Genomic DNA, 17,837 nt, shown 5'->3' on the forward strand with positions numbered 1-17,837 from the left:
GCTTGATTGCACAGTCCTTGGGCACAAAAGGTCCTATGCCTCTAAAGGGAGTTTATATGTGCACAGAGAGTGAAGAACTGGGCCTAATGTGAATTGCACTGTCTCTAGCTCTTCTACAAAGGAAGTAAGTTTATGTTGATTTGAGTTCTTGCCAGATACAGGTCCATGTCTTACCCTCCCTGATTAAACCCTTTGTCAGGGAAGCGGAGTCTTGTGAAAGTGGCAGGCTGACGTCTGGTTTTCTGCTGAACTCTATTCATTGCATTGTTAACTCATTTTTCCGCCAAACCTCCTCTGTCTCTTTCATCCACCTGTTTTGTTCTATTTGATGTGTTGATTTAGCTCTTTGGTGCACAGACTGTCTTCTTTGTTACTTGTCTGTATAGTACCTAGCACAGTGGGGCCTCGATGATTGCTTGGTGTACCTAGCTCCCAGAAAAATAATTATTAATGGAACTATCCAGGGTCTTGTAGTTAAGCAGGTACGTAAGTGTGTGATGGGGTGCACTTGCCCCGCACCAGACGGGAAAGGGTTAATGCCACATTGTGGGCTGAGGAAGCCATGCCCCCTTCTCCTTACTGGGCATGCTCCAGGTGTACAAGTATAGAAGAGAGCAGCCCAGCTCAGTCAGGAGGAGATGCTAGTTGGGAATGATGTGTGCCAGGAGCTCCTGCTGTGGATAGCCTCCAGCCTGTGCCAGAGGGGAGTGGAGATGTGGATCACAGCCTTGAGCCCCAGGGAGCGGCTGGTGCTGGGGAACTAAGAGATCCCAATGTCTCCTGGACTACAACGCCCGAGATTGTGGTAGGAAGTGACTGAGGGGTGGTGTTGGAGTGGTATCTCCCACCAAGATAAGCTTGGCATGTTGTGGGGGGACTCCTTGCTGAGCTGGTAGCTGGTTGTTCCACTGCTACTAGGGCCCTGGGTTGGGGCCTGGTGGAGTTGGGTGGGCCTGGGCCACTGGCTCCTATGAACTCTGGCCATTGGGCCACACTGCCCTGGCAGTAGGGGTGTGTTTCATGGACTCTGGCCACTAGGCTGTACTACCCTGAGTGGGAGGGATATTTGTATGGACTCTGTTGGGCTGTGCTGCCCTGACAGTAGGAATATGTTTGACCTCCAGCCACTAGGGGTGATCCTATGAACTCTGGCCATTGGGCCTCTCTACCCTGCAGCTAAGCCAAGATGTGCAGACTTGAGTTGGGGGAAATAGGCACGTAAGACTCGTGCATCTGCCCCTATTCCCTGAGAGAGGCAGGTGCACTCACCCCGCCCTGGACGGGGCCCACCTTAATCATGTCACAAAGTGCTTTACTGGATCAAGGGTAGAATGCTCTGCACCTCATAGAATTGAGCTTTTATGGATGAAGCTTTTTAATTATAGCCAGCATAAAATTTATGTTTGTCTCTGAAGCTGATTGTAAGATCAATGGGGCAGGAACCTTGTCTCATGTCTGTACAGAGCCAAGCACACTGTTTACTCAATACAGACCATTAGCAATGGAACAGGAATGAAAAATACAATTGGAAACCTGGTTTTCATTTGATATCTTCAGTTTGTTGAAGTGGGTTGGACACTTAATCAGACTTTTACAACACGTATTCAAGTAGGTCAGAAGCTCTCAGCATGGAAGGCAAAAGTGACAATCTAACAGGTGTCTTCTCAATAATGCTAACTGGGAGGGAGCCCTGGCTAGAGCCCAGATGAGACAGATGTCTGGTATAGAACCACTGAAGTAAGTAGTTTGTTTAGACAGTTAGGTAATTTTCTGTCTTACATTTTCAGATAATACTAACAACTTACAAAATATTTTCTTATTATATTTCTACCAAATGAAACGTAATCTACTTAAAGCTTAATTACACAACTGGAAACACACCAGAGAGAAAGCAAAATCAGTGAGGAACAAATATTAATAATTTCTATAATATAAAAAATCTATTTCAAAGGCTACTCTGGTGACTTAGTGCTTGTCTACATGGTGCTGCACTGTGACCTAGAGGGGAGTGAATTGTAGAGCACTCAAATATGTTGCTCTCTAAGTTATGGCACAAACTAAAAGGTACCTAGTTTGTGTTGATGCAGTCCTGTTTCAAACAGGACCTTAATGTTAAGTGCCCTTCACTATTAGGGAAAAGACCTGAGTTCAGTTTCTCAACTCCTTTACATTCTCTATCCCAGAGAATGGGAGCACTGTAAACGATAACATGCTAGGACCTGATTTGGAAGCCATTTCATTCCAAGAATGGGAGTTCTGTATACAGAGTTGCTGCAGAATACAGTTCTAAGGGCCTAATCCGGCTCCCATTGACAATTGGCCTGGGCCTTAAGTGTCTGGACAGCGATTCCTTCCAGCCAGTCAAGGGCTAGTGCTGATGAACCTTGACAAGTCCTTCTCAGACAAAAAGATGGTAGCATCAACAATTGGGGGTGAGGGTTGGGGAGGGGGGGGGGTCTGAGAGGAGCAAAAGGGGAACTCATTTTCAAGCAACCTGCACCCTCTCTGGCCCCCCTCCCCACCCAAAGAAAAATCTATTTTAAAATTTCAGGTAACTTTTCCATTGCTTTCTGTAAAGCTAGGCACTTTGAGCTAGATCTCAGGAAGAGGGGAAGTTACAAAGCTAAAATGAAAATCCATGTTAGCAGGTACCACCTGAGTAGATGGGTAAAGTATCATGCTTGCAACTGAGTTTGTGAATGTTTCATCCAAACCTACAGCATTACAGTGGTAAATATTTTGTCAGATTCTCACCTAGTATCAATTGGCATAGCTTTATGGAAGTCCCTAGCATGGCAAGAACCTGATTTTGAGCAAAAATCTCAATAGAGCTATGCTGATTTATATCAGCTGAGGATCTGGCCCTGTAATTTCATATTTGCATTTCTATAACCATGTCCATTTGAAAGCCTGGAAGTGCTTTACAGATATGAATGAATATACTATGACTCAGGTGAGCTGGGTTCTGCTCCAGGCTCTACTACATGCTTCCTCTATGGTCTTGAGTGAGTTACCCAGATCCACAGATTTTGGGTGCCAAACTTGAGACACCTAGTTTAGGGCTTGATTTTTCAGAGATGCTGAGACTTCCATAAGTCATACTTACTCAGTGAGTTGTGGGTGTTCAGTATCTTTGAAAATGAGGTCCTAGGTGTCTCAGGCTGGGCTCTCAAATCAAAGCACCCAAAATTAGTAGTCCATTTCTAAAAATATGGGCCTCAGTTCCCCACCTGTAAGCGAGAATACTTCCCTATCTCAGAGGTGTTGGGGGAGCTAAATGCATTAGTCTTTGCAACAGTGTATAATCACTACACTGTATACATTAGGTGATGCATTTTCTAGTAAGCCCAGTACATAAGACTTTGTTTTATCTCTGTTTTGGCATATGGTAAAAACTCAGCCTAACAGTTTTAACCTTTGTTGCTTGTGGCAAGAACAAGAGATACTGCAATAGGGAGAATAAATATATCTGGACTGCAAGCCACTGAACTTTTTAGTGATAAAAATAATGGTGTTTTTATGCTCCATTTTTGATAGAAGCATCAGATGTTTTGCTTAAAAACATTACATTGCAAAAAGCCTTTGATTTATCCAGACTGCTCTGCAGAATTACTGAGACAAATTAGAGAGACAAGGTGGGTAAGGTAAGCTCCTGGCACACATCATTCCCAACATAACTACAACAACACTGCATCAGACAGATCCACATTTATGGACATTGGGCATATTGGACAGTTGGCCTAGTCTTTGTTTATACTTTGTTAGATTTCACAAGTGTCCATGTTTCCAATGGATTTTCTAATAGACAGAAATTGGATTCTCTAGAATCTTTAACAAGCGCAGACTCTCTCCACTTGCTTTGTTATCTCTAATTTTTTTTCAGTTGAGAAACTCTGCTTCTCTAAGGAAGTCAATAGAAAGACTCTGTCATTGACTAAAGTGCGAGCTGAATCCGCCTTAAGACGCCAGTTTAGCAAAAGCATTTAAACCTATGCTTAAGTCCATTCCTATTTAGCAAAGCACTGAAGCATGTGCTTACCTTTAAGAATGATGCTTCAGTGCTTTGAACTGGGTACTGAAAGATAATTTTATAGGAAAAACTGTATCTCTGAAGGAACTCCTATTCTGAGGGTCTCCCTCTATGGACTTCATGTGTTATCTGAGGAATGGCATTCCAGTGGGTCCAACCTTTCTCTTTATTTTTAAAAAAACCTTAACCTAAAACTCCATAAACTGTGTTTATATTAAGGTTGTAGTTATGTACTCGGAAGTAAAATCATGCTAAAGTTAAGATTCAAATGCTGATAATGGATCTAAACCATTGGTGCGCAATCTGCAGCCCATCAAGGTAATCCACTGGCAGGCCGCCAGACAGTCTGTTTACATGTGCACAGCCGCCCGTAGCTCCCAGTGGCTGCAATTTGCCGTTCCTGGCCAATGGGAGCTGTGGGAAGCTGCAACCAGCACATCCCTGCAGCCCACACTGCTTCCCACAGCTCCCATTGGCCAGGAATGACAAACCGCGGCCACTGGGAGCTGTGGGCAGCCATGCAAATGTAAACAAACTGTCTGGCGGCCTGCCAGGGGATTACCCTGATAGGCCACAGGCTGCCCACTACTGATCTCCAGGCCTCCATTTTCAGGACACAATGACTTTAGAATTCTTTGACTGCTAGTAGCTGGGACTAGACAACAGGGGATGGATCACTCAATAAATTGCACTCTGTTCAGGCCTTGTGAAGCATTTGGGACCAGCCACTGTCAGAAGACAAGATACTGTGCTAGATGGACTATTGGTCTGACCCAATATGGCTGATCTTAGTTTCTTAGATAACACTACTCCTACAAAGGTCTTTCTTTAACACCATCACAGGAAAGCTATCCAGGTAATGAGAATACAGTGAGACAGGTATTCAAGAGGGTGCCGAAAAATATTTCAACGTGGAGACTACTTAGTTTTCTCCCAGTACAATCCTATTTTTAGTGGAATCTTTTATTTGATTTTGAGTATGATTATTGGATTAACACAATAAATCTTGTGCAAACCAAGAACAGTTTATCTATTTCTAAGCAAACTTTGCTGTATCAATTCATCTCTGTAGATGTGTCATCGCTATTCTTGGGGCACTGGAAGTTCCCCGAAAACTGTTTTTTAAACAGCCACATGCATTGGCTTACAGGAAAGCTCTATTCTTTTACAAAAAAGGCTTTCTTAAAGAAAACCACCAATTAATGTTAAATGTCTAAGTCCTGGTGACAAGGACAAAACCACTTGCAGTGGAATGCAGCACCTACAGGAATCCATGGCTATAATGCTACAAGATGGACTCTTGATAACAGAACTTTGTGGCTTGTGGCGGCTCAGCTGTTTGTTCAGGGGCAAATTCCTAGTCTCAGATTGCTTTGAAGTGATCAATGACTATGATTAAACATAATTAGAGGAGAATATTAAACATTCGCTTTTGATATTTCCTTTGGGGTTTCATACTAAGCCCAGTAAAGACCTAGATTCCTCATCAGATTTAGTTTTGCTTGTCTTACCCTGGAGCTAGAATAACAATTGCTGCTGCCTGGTGTAAGCCACATGCCCTTTGCCTCTGACCACAGATGGCTAGATGTGTTTTGATACCTTATGGAAGAAGTTTACTAGCACTAGGTAAGATCAATGCCATTTAAGTTGTTCAATATTAGGTCTATAGACCAGAGACAGTAATATTATAAAGAACTCCCAGATAATTTGCCTGTATTGAAGTTTACACATTTCCCCAAGCTTCTGTACATTTGCCTATACAGATGGTACTTTTTTCTGGTATTCAGCTAACTGACATAAATGAGTTTATTTTATGTAGAAATGTACAAATGAAGACTGAACAGAGGGTTTATTTGCATACTTTGACTGTAGGTGTTTACATTGTAACTAGTACACTTCCACTTTGGCTGGGCTGGTGGTAATTAAACAACCTACTGGCTCTCTAAGTTGTAATTGCAATGAACTGTCTTTCTGATGTACTTGTGCTCACCTTGGAGCACTCATTTCAGTTTGTATTGCTCTTCCAGTCTAAAACCCCAGTCTGTTACTCTTTGAGGGGGGGAGAAATGAGTTTCATCAAGCTCCAGAGACTGACAGTGATAAACTCCTTTTAATAAGCAGAGCCATGCAAGCCGCTTGGCTCCCAAATCTTGAGCAAACAGTGGTGAGGGAAACCTCTTATTTCAGCTAGAGATTATAGTGCTGTGTGCTGAAGATTAAAGCAAAGAAGGGAGAATGTAGACAATCGGCTGACAGTACTGTGAAGGAATAAGGGATAACACACCTCTGGGTCTGGAGCTGGCCTGGCTGCCTGATTAGCCCACCCAGCACGTGAGGAAAGAGGTGGCCCTTAATAAGCACACTCTTATAAAAGAGAGTTGCAGCAATGGATGAGAGGGGACTATGATGATCTCCAGGAAGTGCTTGAGTGGTGCTCCCAATAGACTGCCCCTGGAGTTACTGCTGAAAGGAACTACTCCAGAAAACCAAATGGACAAGAGGGGAGACTATTTGGGGAGCCCTGGAAGGCTGAGTCTCTGTGGTAAGAGCCAGGAAATCTTGCTATGGGAAGGACTGGCTTGAGAGGCTGATCTGGAGAAGGGACTGTTATGCTTGCACAGACTGAAGTAGGAGTCTGAGGGGTGGGATTGTGTTTGTTAAAATGGCTCAGGTAAAGAAATTACCCCTGCTGAAGATTGCTTCTCAAGGAATCCAGACAAACTCAGATGAGGGTTACCCCAGGGAGTGAGCTGACCTGGCAGAATAAAGCTTGGTCTGACATGAGGAGGGTGTTTTAATATCAGATACTAAAAACTATGTGGGATGGGGGAAACCCTCCTTTTTCCCCCCCTTGATTTTTTCACCCAGCTGTGTAACACCAGTCAAACACACACCAGCTTCATGCTAGCTCCCAGCATAGAGACCTCCACATAATGAAAACTGGTACAACTGGCCATTTTAGGGGTGAGATAGACATTGCTGCTAAGAATAAGCCCTCCTGCTCAGAGTTGAGGCACATTGGTGGGGAAATGGTGGCCATATTGAACCAGATTCTCCATTCTGGCTGAGTTTCACTCCCACATTCTAGCCAGCCAGGGCCTTATCAGTGCTTGTTATGCTGGCCAAGGGTTACCAAAGTGCAGTGGTCTTCAGCCACGCTGTCTCCTGCTCAGTGCTCAAGCATAAGAGAATGAGCCAAGGCAGTGCACCATTCAGGCTTCGTTCCTTCCTCCACGTGTATTCTCCTCTCTCATCAAGCACTATCTGAAAGTAAAGGTTTCTAATTTCCTAGACACTACCCTATACATAGGCTTACTACATACCCTCTGAGAAGCTGCTGTATTTCATCTCCCACACCTATCATGCTTCCAGCACATCCCTTACACCAGAGGTCACAAGGGAGTTATGACAGGGGGGACAATACTGCCAGCACTTGCATTGTGCTAGGGATTGTCCCTTGGAGCCATTCCCACCAGGATTCTAGTCCCTTCATGCTGCTGGCCAAAAACAGACACAATACTGTGAGTAATGGTAACTGGTAATAGCTCAATCCTCTTAAAAAAAAGACTACTTTATGTGAATACTAAAATTTTACTACTTCAGTGTGACTTGGCCACTAGTACACTTCATATTTTGGCCACTGAAGGAAGGATTTCCAGATTTGCCCCTTAGCAAGGAGAGAACTGACTTTTCTCCTTGCTAAGGGGCAAATCTGAAAGAAATAGTCATTTCAAGAAACCTTGAATATTGTCTAATCCAACAGAAAAATATCAAGGAATCTCATCAACAAGACAGAATGGAAGAATGCATTGATAAAGATATAGGCAATCTCAGATGCCTATGTTTAATGTATAGGAATAGGGGAGTATCCCTTTAAATATTTTGTGTTGCTTGCTGCATCTCTTCTTTTAGAAGCTGCCAGAACCCATGCCAAGCAAGTGTGTAGCAAGGCCCTGCTTCAGTAAACATTATTTGTTGTTTGGGCCTCACTGTACCTGTGTGGCTCCCTCAAATGTCTGTGTAAACAGCAAAAAACTACTAACATGAGCCCGGGATGACTTAACCTAAATTCCAAGGATGCAGAAAGACCACTTTCTGCAAGTGGATGTAGTGACATTCCTCCTTAGGGATATGTAATATTCAAACTCAGTTTCCTAGGTGTAGTGTGACTTATGGAGGAATTCAAACACACAGGCAATTCTGGAAACCGCAAATATTCCAGCAGGTATCCTGAGGCTATAGCAACTACAGGAGCAATGTTTAGGAACTTTCTTTCCAGAATCAGTGAAACATAACTTTCCTACTAACTCCTTGATCTTTTTCCATGACCACTTTTATAGCTCCACCTCTATTATGGTAGAGTCTGAATTTCATACCAATTAAATTCCTTAATACCAATAAAAGTGTGAAGGAGACTGGTGGCTGACAGACTATTTTATTTTTCCTTTGTGGTTTTGATAAACTCTTGTTCCTTTAGGTTGGTTGCTTGACATTTAAAAGTCAACACTTGCACCAGATACCGGAGTACTACCTGAGAGATGGTATGTATTTTTCTATTCTAAATTGAGTCAGTTATGAATTATCTTAACCTTTTAATAACTGATTACCATTGTTATCTCAATTTTACTGTTTAACCTGAAAAAGCTTTAGAATTTGGGCATTTAAACCAACAAAATGTGTTTGAAAATAAACCCCCTCAGCACATTCAATTTGATATGTAGCTCTTCTCCTTCTCCCCCAGAGTGACCTCTGCTGCCCCTCCTTTGCACTCTGATGGTGACCATGATGTAAGTGTGCTGGGAGAACAGTGTGGAAGATAAAATCTTTACCCTGGAAAGACAAAGAGAAAGCCAGTAAGGCTATGACCTTGCCCAAAGGCACCTACGGCCCTAAAAAAGCAGACCATGACTGGCTTCCACACATACCGGAGACCAAACTGATGGCTAGAGGTCCATGCTGTCACTGAGCCCTCAGTCTTTAATAGTGGTACAGCATCATTATACAGGGAAGTATGGGCACTAAAAATGTCATTGTGTGGAATGGCACATATCTTGCTTTAGCTCCCTCCAAATGAGTTCCATACATGAGACTATAGTGCATCACAGCAAGGTCAAACATAAATTGGGTGTACAGCATTGATCTTGCTTACCTACTTTGTAGTTTAAAAACTACCTGTGCCTTCTCTCTTACTGTAAACAAAAAACCCACCTCTCTTGAAGAGGATTTAGCTGAGATTTCACTAACCTGTAGCATTTTTCCCAACCATCTTTATGCTGTTTCCCTGAAGGAAACTCTCCAAATTCAAGGAGATGCACAAATGATTGTCTCAAGATCATTTATGGGGAGTTCCACTTTTTCCCTCTAAACACCAGTGTTGCTTTCTGGAGGAGCATAAACTACTGCCCTTCCATTGTAGCCTAACGATTTCTATTCATATTTCTTCTATATCAGACTCAGAAGTGGCCTCAGGTGTCTTCACAACCATTATCAAAGGGAGGAACAAGAAGCGGTGAGAAGTAAAGGAAAAATTACATGGCCTGCAGAGCCACACTGAGGAAAGTCTACAGGTACCTCAAGTAATACCTGGCCAAGAATACTTTCCCCATGGAGACTGCAATCGTGCCCAGCACACAAGTACTCACTTCTGTTGACCAAAACAGTTTTGAAGCGTCAACATTTTCATACACTTTGCAACTCTCCAAGACAATTTTGTAACAAAAACAAATCTAAATACTGCAAGTATTTACTATGACAAAACTCAATAGGACTTAAAAACCAGTTCTTATTTAAGAGATTCCAGAGAAACTATTATAATGAGTTCATTAGAAATAAAAATAAACACAATGGCCGCCATTTAAAAAGTAACCATCTGCCAACTGTTCAAACTCAACTGTATCTGGCATGCCAGACCTTTCCTCCTCCTTAGGTAATAACAGTGATATCTGTGCAGTAACTAGGAACTTTTTTCTTTTAATATTGACCATTAATTTACAATTGCACTGGTTCACGAGAAAAATTTAACTACAGACAATTCTACTCCATCAATGTATCAAATATGAACAATAGGCCTGATGTTCAGTTGTGTCAAACCTCTTTGTTTAGAGAGCAAAAAGGATGAAAAGCAGCCAGATCAGTGGGGGGGAATCTGCAGCTGCTCAGAGCTGGCATAGCTACCCCCTGTGTTCCTCTCTCAGCCCTGGCAAAGCACAGTGCATGGGGGACAGTGGAGGCTACATGCTGGCTCTGTTCAGCTGGCATGTGGTCCCTTAGGGACCATCAGACCTGACTTCTCTAATTTATGCTGGGGCCCAGCTGGTGGAGATACAACCTGAGAATCAGGAAGGCATAGTCTATTTCCCAAAACTTCTATCCCATGCTATGATGAGAAGCTCAGCACAGCAGAGAATCTCCACCAATAATTCACCTACATGTATATGCTGTGTATGAATTTACTGCTGCTTTTGTGGTTAAGATGTGCATTAACCCTTGCAATAAAAACATTGTATTATGCCACTCTAATATTATGGATTACAATAATGCTGTTACAGTATTTTGGATTATTCTAGAATCTATAATCATATGTAAACTAAGCACAGCTGTGCTTAAAAAAGCTAAGGTTAAAGTCAAGCAGTCAAATTAGGAAATGGCATAATTAAGCTTGCCTATGCAATCTTAATTTGGTCCCATTGTGTATGCATTATGATAGTCTTTAATTACATGGCTGTATCAAATGCACAAGAGGGGAAAAGTAAAGTTTTTACAGGCAACCTTAATTTTAGTATTTCCCAGCTTTTGAGTGCTTGACTTCACAGCCTTAATTTTCTTCACATTGTATGCAATTGCTTATTTAATTTAAATAAAAGCAAGGAAAACTGAAAACAAATCCCAGCATGTGGAATCCTATTGACATTCACATGGGTCATCAGCAGGGTTGGAACCTTTTAAATCCACTACAGACCTCTCCCACATGAGCTAACAGAGTAACTGATAATTGCAGGTTGTCTTCAGTGTGGATTAACACTCTAGGGAGCTGGGACCCTTTGCCAGTTTTATAGGTATTTGCTGAAAGCAAAGAATCAAGACACAAGATTTTTCAGTTCCATTCCAGGCTCTGGAGGGCAGTGTACTCTAATGGTCATCAACCTTCTGCCCATTTCCCCCAAACTTGACCCCTTTTTTTGCACTGTCCCTATCCCAGTCCTGCTTCTTCCTCCACCCTGGCTCTTTGTCCTAGTTCCATTCTCCTCGCCTGGCCAGTCCCAGTCTCCAGTCCTCAAGCTTCTTAGCCCAGTTCTAATCTAGCCACTCACTCATGTCCTAGTCACCCTCACCTGGCTCCCAGTCCCATTCTTTTTCTCCAACCAGTCTCCCTCCCACAAGTCCAAGTTCCAATCTCCTTGCCCATCCCAGATACCAGTCCCCATTTCCCTCTCCCGACCACTGGCCTCCACTCCCAGGCTCCCATCCCCTCTGCATTTTGAAGTGGGTACCTTCGTCCTCCATGCAGCCTCAGCATAGAGACAGGGTCCTTGCTTTCCGTTCCAATACATGGAACTGGAGCAGACCCCAGCATACTGCTACAATTGCAGGGAAAGTCCTGATCAGCTTTGTGCTGGAGCATGCCCAGTGAAGAGAAACTTTAAGAAATTTTGCTGTGATGCTCAATAGAAGCTTGCTAGAACATGTGCAAACTGGGATTATTTTAATAATCCCGCCAAACTTTTATAGGAATGGCAAAAGGAACATACCTGAAATAAAGGCTTCCCGTCTATCAAATTTCAGTTGCTGTCCTCCAAAGCATGGGGTGTTGGAGCATTTCAAAAGGTCACCAGAATTTTTAACTAAGGACAAAATTATATTTTACTCTAACCTTGTTCTCAAACAACTGAACAGTTTTGGATTCAAAACAAATTTCAACCTGAGGTAGATGCCTGACCTGAAAAACTTCAGCTCAAATAGTTAAAATTTAGCAAAGTTCTACGCTACTAAAAACAGAGTCTTAACCTATTAAAGCTGTGCAACACTTACTAGTATATCAGAACTCTCCAAGAAAGTGAGGGAGGGACTGTTAGCCATTTCTTTTTTAATATCAAAATTTCCAGACTCTGATCTTAGAAGGTTGATTTTGCTTTTAACATGGGCTGCAAGATGCTTTCTGTATAATTGGTTGGTATTTTAAATGTGGTGCCATTTGAGAAATCCTTGGCTACTCATGAAGGGAAGGTTTTATTTCAAATTTCCAATCTTGACCTCCCAAAACTTGCTAATACAAGACTTGACTAGCTTTATATTAACCTCCACATATTAAGTTCCCTGATCTTTCAGAATGGGTAGCTCATCTCTACCTATTTGTTTTTAAAGCATCTTTTTATCACTTGTTTGTGGCTGTTTCATTTTTTTTCCTCCTCCTCTGTATAAAGCTATTCTAATTAGAACAGTTTTGACAAATACCCTATAATTGCACTCAGACATAATGCTCTGATTAATCTTTGTCAATAATACTGTACCCATTTGAATTGAACGGACCTTTAAGAATTATATTTAATGAACAGTGAAAGATCACAAAGTCCCTAATGACCAACAGTACCTGTTAAGTAAATGAAGTGCTGTTGGCTGTTGCCAGGAAGCAGACTGGAGAAAACAGCTGCTGCTTATTAATAAAAACCCATTTCATACAATCTTTTTAAAAAACTTCTTGCTTGGCTGGAATATCTGAATCTTCTGAGTCTGACTTGTTAGAATTGGGTATTAGGAGCTGGTCTATGTACTACTATTTTCCACTCTGAGCAAATTCAGTTGCCTAAAATGAAGGAATATTTTAGCTGGTGAGTAAAGTAGTATGTTACAGGCACAGGGAAGAGAATTGATGATCTAAGGAGACTTTGGTCCAGATGCTTATCTGCCCAGTGAGCTCTTAGACCACAGAGTTGTTTCCCAAGGGAAGTAGTAGAAGGCTTATTCTCAGTCACTCACAACTGGATGCAACAAATGAAAGAGTGGAGTGGAAGGGATTGACTACATGACCTAATAGGCTTTTGGAATCTAAAATTTAATAAACAGGTGAACACTTCTCTCAAAGTGATCAGTCTATGTGACCTCTCAATCCTCATCCTCAAAGGAAACCTTCACAACACCTTCAAAAGATGACCCTGGGAGCTTACATTCATAACTCTGCTAGACACTAAAAATCTGGGACTGAATAGACACACTGGCTTTATAGTTTATCACAATATATAACCCACTAACAACCCATCCTGATGGCTTCCCCACCCCTTTCCTTTTTCCCCCCTTGTGCATGAAGGGGTGTTAACAGGCCACTTCACCTTGATTGGTCCCTTGAAATGTGTTAACTACTTATGCTAAGCAATCTGTTCCAGGTACTTCTCTGTGAGAGAGTACTTTCAACTAAGTTCTGTGTAAGCTCAAAAGCTTGTCTCTCACCAACAGAAGTTGGTCCAATAAAATATTGGTCCAAGTTGGTCCAATATTACCTCCCCCATTTTGTCTCTCTAATATATTAGGAGGGACACACCTACAACACCACTGCAAACAATGCTGTCAAAGCATTTTAGCTGGGTGTGTGAGAAAATTATCCACACTAAAAGAGGAGCTTTCCAAGATTAAGTTTCATAATTGAGGTGCCTAGAGGCAGCTCACATCTCCATGAGATCTTGGCAGCTCAAGTGGAGTATGCTTGTGTATGATGAACCATTGCATCAGTCTAATGCAAGCTCAGACAGTTGTGCATTAGCTCATATTGCAGAGGTTTGGGGGAAGGGGATGTGGGTTTTTTTTTTTTTGCAGGGGGGGGGGTTTGCGTTATTTTGTGCCTTGTATTTCCATAAGGGCTAGAAACACTTATTTTAAATACAGCAAAACTGGATGTGTCCACCAGAGAAGTACAGGAACAGCTTTCTTGGGACTGTTTACCTGACATGCTGGAATTACCTCTGAGCCAGTTTTCCCTGCCAGCTTGGGACTCCAGAACCCTGCCTTGTTGAGCCAGACACACTAGCCTGCTGCAGCACAGACCCAGGGTCTGGGCTGCACCCCCAAAACTGCAGACTTTAACCAAAAACTGCTCAGCAGGTCACCTATCTCCAAACCCCAACTACATCCATTTTACTCTGTATAAAGCTTATACAGGGTAAACATAAAATGTTCGCCCTCTATGCCACTGATATAGAGATGTACAGCTGTTTGCTCCTCCAGGTATTAATCACTTACTCTGGGTTCAATAATAAACAAAAGTGATTTTATTAAGAATAAAAAGTAGGATTGAACTGGTTTGTGTGTGGTTTTTTGTTTTTTTCCCCCTCTCCTGCTTATAATAGCCCACCTTAACTGATTACTCTCATTATGGTGGGTATGGCAACACCCATTTTTTCATGTTCTCTGTGTGTATATATACACATCTTCCTACTGTATTTTCCACTGCATGCATCCGTGGAAGTGGATTTTAGCCCACGAAAGCTTATGCTCAATAAATTTGTTAGTCTCTAAGGTGCCACAAGTACTCCTCGTCTTTTTGCTGATACAGACTAACACGGCTGCTACTCTGAAACCAGACAGAACAAAGTAAGTCACCAAGCAAAAACATGCAACTCTAAGCCTAATACATTAAGAAACTGATCACAGACTAGACTCCTTCCTAGTCTGGGCCTAATCCTTTCCCCTGGTACACTCCTTGTTAGTTTCAGCAGTCATCTTAGGTGGAAACTAGGGGTTTTTTCATGGCTGGTAGCCCCCTTTTATTCTGTTCTACCCCCTTTTATAGCTTTGGCATGATGCGGGAACCTTTTGTCTCTCTGGGTCCACATCCCTCCTTCTAAATGGAAAAGCACCAGGTTTAAGATGGATTCCAGTATCAGGTGCCATGTTCACATGTCCTTTGAGACCCCAGTCCCCATTCTTCCAGGGTTGGCCCACACATACCCAGGAAGGTTTGCAAGTAAACAGTGCCATTTACGTCCTAGTCAATGGGAGCCATCAAGATTCTAAACCACCATTAATGGCCCACACTTTGCATAGTTACAATAGGACCTCAGAGTTATACTTTATATTTCTAGCTTCAGATACAAGAATGATACTATTTGTATGCATGTATGAAAACACTCAGTAGATTATAAGCTTTGTAATGATACCTTACAAGAGACCTTTTGCATAAGGCATATGCTAGTTATATCATATTCACACTCATAAGCATATTTCCATAAAACATTATGGAGTGCAACACCACAGTGATGAAGGAAAAACAGAGGTGGGGTTCATTGGCACAGAAAAGGTGGCTGTTGGGAGAGTAATAAGAAGTAAGATCTGAGATGTAGCCAGGGCCACAGTTGTTGGTGGGGACAAGAATCCTGATCTTGAATTGGAAAGCCAGAGGGCTTCAAAGTGGAGGAAGATAACATGGATTAAGCATTAGGGCAAGAAATTGATTTCAGCCACTGTGTTCTGAATCAGCTAGAAGGGGGTGAGATGGGAAGGAGAGAAAACAACAAGGAAGTTGCAGTAGTAAAGGTATAAGAGGTTGGATACTCTGTTCCTCTCTTCTCCCCTCCCCATCTCTCTCCCCCCCGCAACTCCCCCAGCTTCCAGGCACAGAGAAGAAGATTCCTTCAAAGAAATTGTGCCAGATAAATTTGATCAGACTCCAGAAGTAGTGTATGAAGGGACTGCAGTCCGTGCTGTCTGGACTTGAATAGTGTTTGTTCAGTGCCTTGCAAAATCTTACTGGAAAAATTAATTAAACTTGCTTTAGCTAAAGGCACTGGTAAATGAAAAGAAACTGCCAGCAGGACTCTAACCAAATGGCAATGGTGTAAAGTAATATGTGGAAGTGGCATGGGGATGGGTTTACTGGACTCCTGCAAGGATCAGAGTTAAACCCAATTTAATTTAGCATCTTTATTACTGAGCTGGAAGATGGAGTAAATGTGCAGAAGATACTGACCTGCAAGATGTTGGGAGGACAGAAATATGAAAGGGGAACAGTAAATGTTAAATGGGAGAAGGAAGTAGGAGCAGAATAAATGTGGAAAAGATGTGCTAATACATCTGTGAAAAATAATCTATCACATCAATACTCAATAGCACAGTGATACTTGGAAAGCAGCAGCTATGACACGAACCTCTTACAAAAGGAATGATATGGAAAGCAAGCTAGATAATCAGCTTGCCACCTAATGTGATGGCAGAAACAAAGGCCAATAGATGGCTGCATTCCCAAACTATCTGCCTCTTGAGGAGTGAAGGATAACACTCCTCTGGGGGCAGAGGCCTGGAGCTGGGCTGGCTGCCTGACTAGCCCACCCCCCTGCATCTCAGGAAAGAAGTGGGCCTTAATTAGCTAGCTGACTCTTGTGAAATAGGGCATCAGGGATGAGGGTGAGGGGACTGCAACATCATCCAGGAAATGGGCGTGCCTGTGTGATGCTTTCGATGGATTTAACATAGAATTTAACACAATTGCACAGCTTCCCTGGGAGCAGGAGCTGGTACCATGATTCTCTGTTGGCCCTCTGCTGCCACTACTGAAAGCTGAGGCAGGGAATGCAATAGCCAAGAGGGCAATGAAGTGGGCTTGTACAGCTTGTTACACTTGACTAAACTACACATATGCTTATCCAATATCTAAAGGGTGAATAAACACCAAGGGCCTTGTTCTTTATACCTGTCTGTCAATGTAAATGGTAGCTTTACATGGGAATAAATTGTATCTGTACTCACTTCAAGGCCACTTTACTCTGTCAGAGTAGTCATGAGTAAAGTCTCATGAGTGTAAGTGAGACTAAGGCTCCAAAAGTATGAAAACAACAAAGGGATGGGGGACTTTTTTAGGCTGCTATAAGCTCATAAAAACAAAGTAATCAAAATAGCTTGAAAAAAAGGAAAATACAGGGTAGGATTTGCAAATGCTCTTACATGAGTTAGAAGACTAGGCCTCATTCCCTGTGTGACTAAGGTGCCCAAGTCCTATTGGCTTCAACCTCACTTAGGCACTTTTTGAAAATGTCACCCTTACCCTGTTAAGAAATATTTCCTAGGAGTTAGGGCTTCTCTAAAATGGTAAGAGATCTATTAGTGTCTATGGAGGTAGTGGAAGAATTGTTGTTACCAAATAAAACATAGGGAAAAACCTTCTACAGGAAGGTTTCAGAGTAACAGCCGTGTTAGTCTGTATTCTCAAAAAGAAAAGGAGTACTTGTGGCACCTTAGAGACTAACCAATTTATTTGAGCATAAGCTTTCGTGAGCTACAGCTCACTTCATCGGAGAATGGTAATGTAATCTAATATGTCTGTCTCTAATTTCTATGATTGCTTGGGGGGAGTGGGAGATAGGGTTATTAAAATGTATTAGATAAATACAAAAAAAGTGGCAAACTTTTATTTAAACAGTATCAATGAAAGTAAAAAGAAAAGGAGTACATGTGGCACCTTAGAGACTAACAAATTTATTTGAGCATAAGCTTTTGTGAGCTACAGCTCACTTCATTGGATGCATGCAGAGGAAAATACAGTTGGGAGATTTATATACACAGAGAACATGAAACAGTGGGTGTTACCATACACACTGTAACAAGAGTGATCAGGTAAGGTGAGCTATTACCAGCAGGAGAGCAGGGCGGAGGGGAACCTTTTGTAGTGATAATCAAGGTAGGCCATTTCCAGCAGTTGACAAGAACATGTGAGGAACAGTAGCCGGGGGGAGCGGGGGGGGGTGGAGAATAAACATGGGGAAATAGTTTTACTTTGTGTAATGACACATCCACTCCCAGTCTTTATTCAAGCCTAAGTTAATTGTAT

The 17,837-nt window shown here is 42.2% G+C and overlaps 1 long non-coding RNA gene across 1 annotated transcript; it reads left to right on the forward strand.

Moving 5' to 3' along the window:
- The first annotated feature begins 631 nt into the window (after nucleotides 1-631).
- On the forward strand, nucleotides 632-10,905 carry LOC122465890. The gene is made up of 4 exons (XR_006291020.1): nucleotides 632-805; nucleotides 8,508-8,571; nucleotides 8,772-8,817; nucleotides 9,482-10,905. It is a non-coding gene; the product is annotated as an uncharacterized LOC122465890 (long non-coding RNA).
- The last annotated feature ends 6,932 nt before the right edge of the window (nucleotides 10,906-17,837 follow it).

Source organism: Chelonia mydas, chromosome 5 (genome assembly GCF_015237465.2).
Source record: "Chelonia mydas isolate rCheMyd1 chromosome 5, rCheMyd1.pri.v2, whole genome shotgun sequence".
NCBI classification, from domain to species: domain Eukaryota; kingdom Metazoa; phylum Chordata; order Testudines; family Cheloniidae; genus Chelonia; species Chelonia mydas.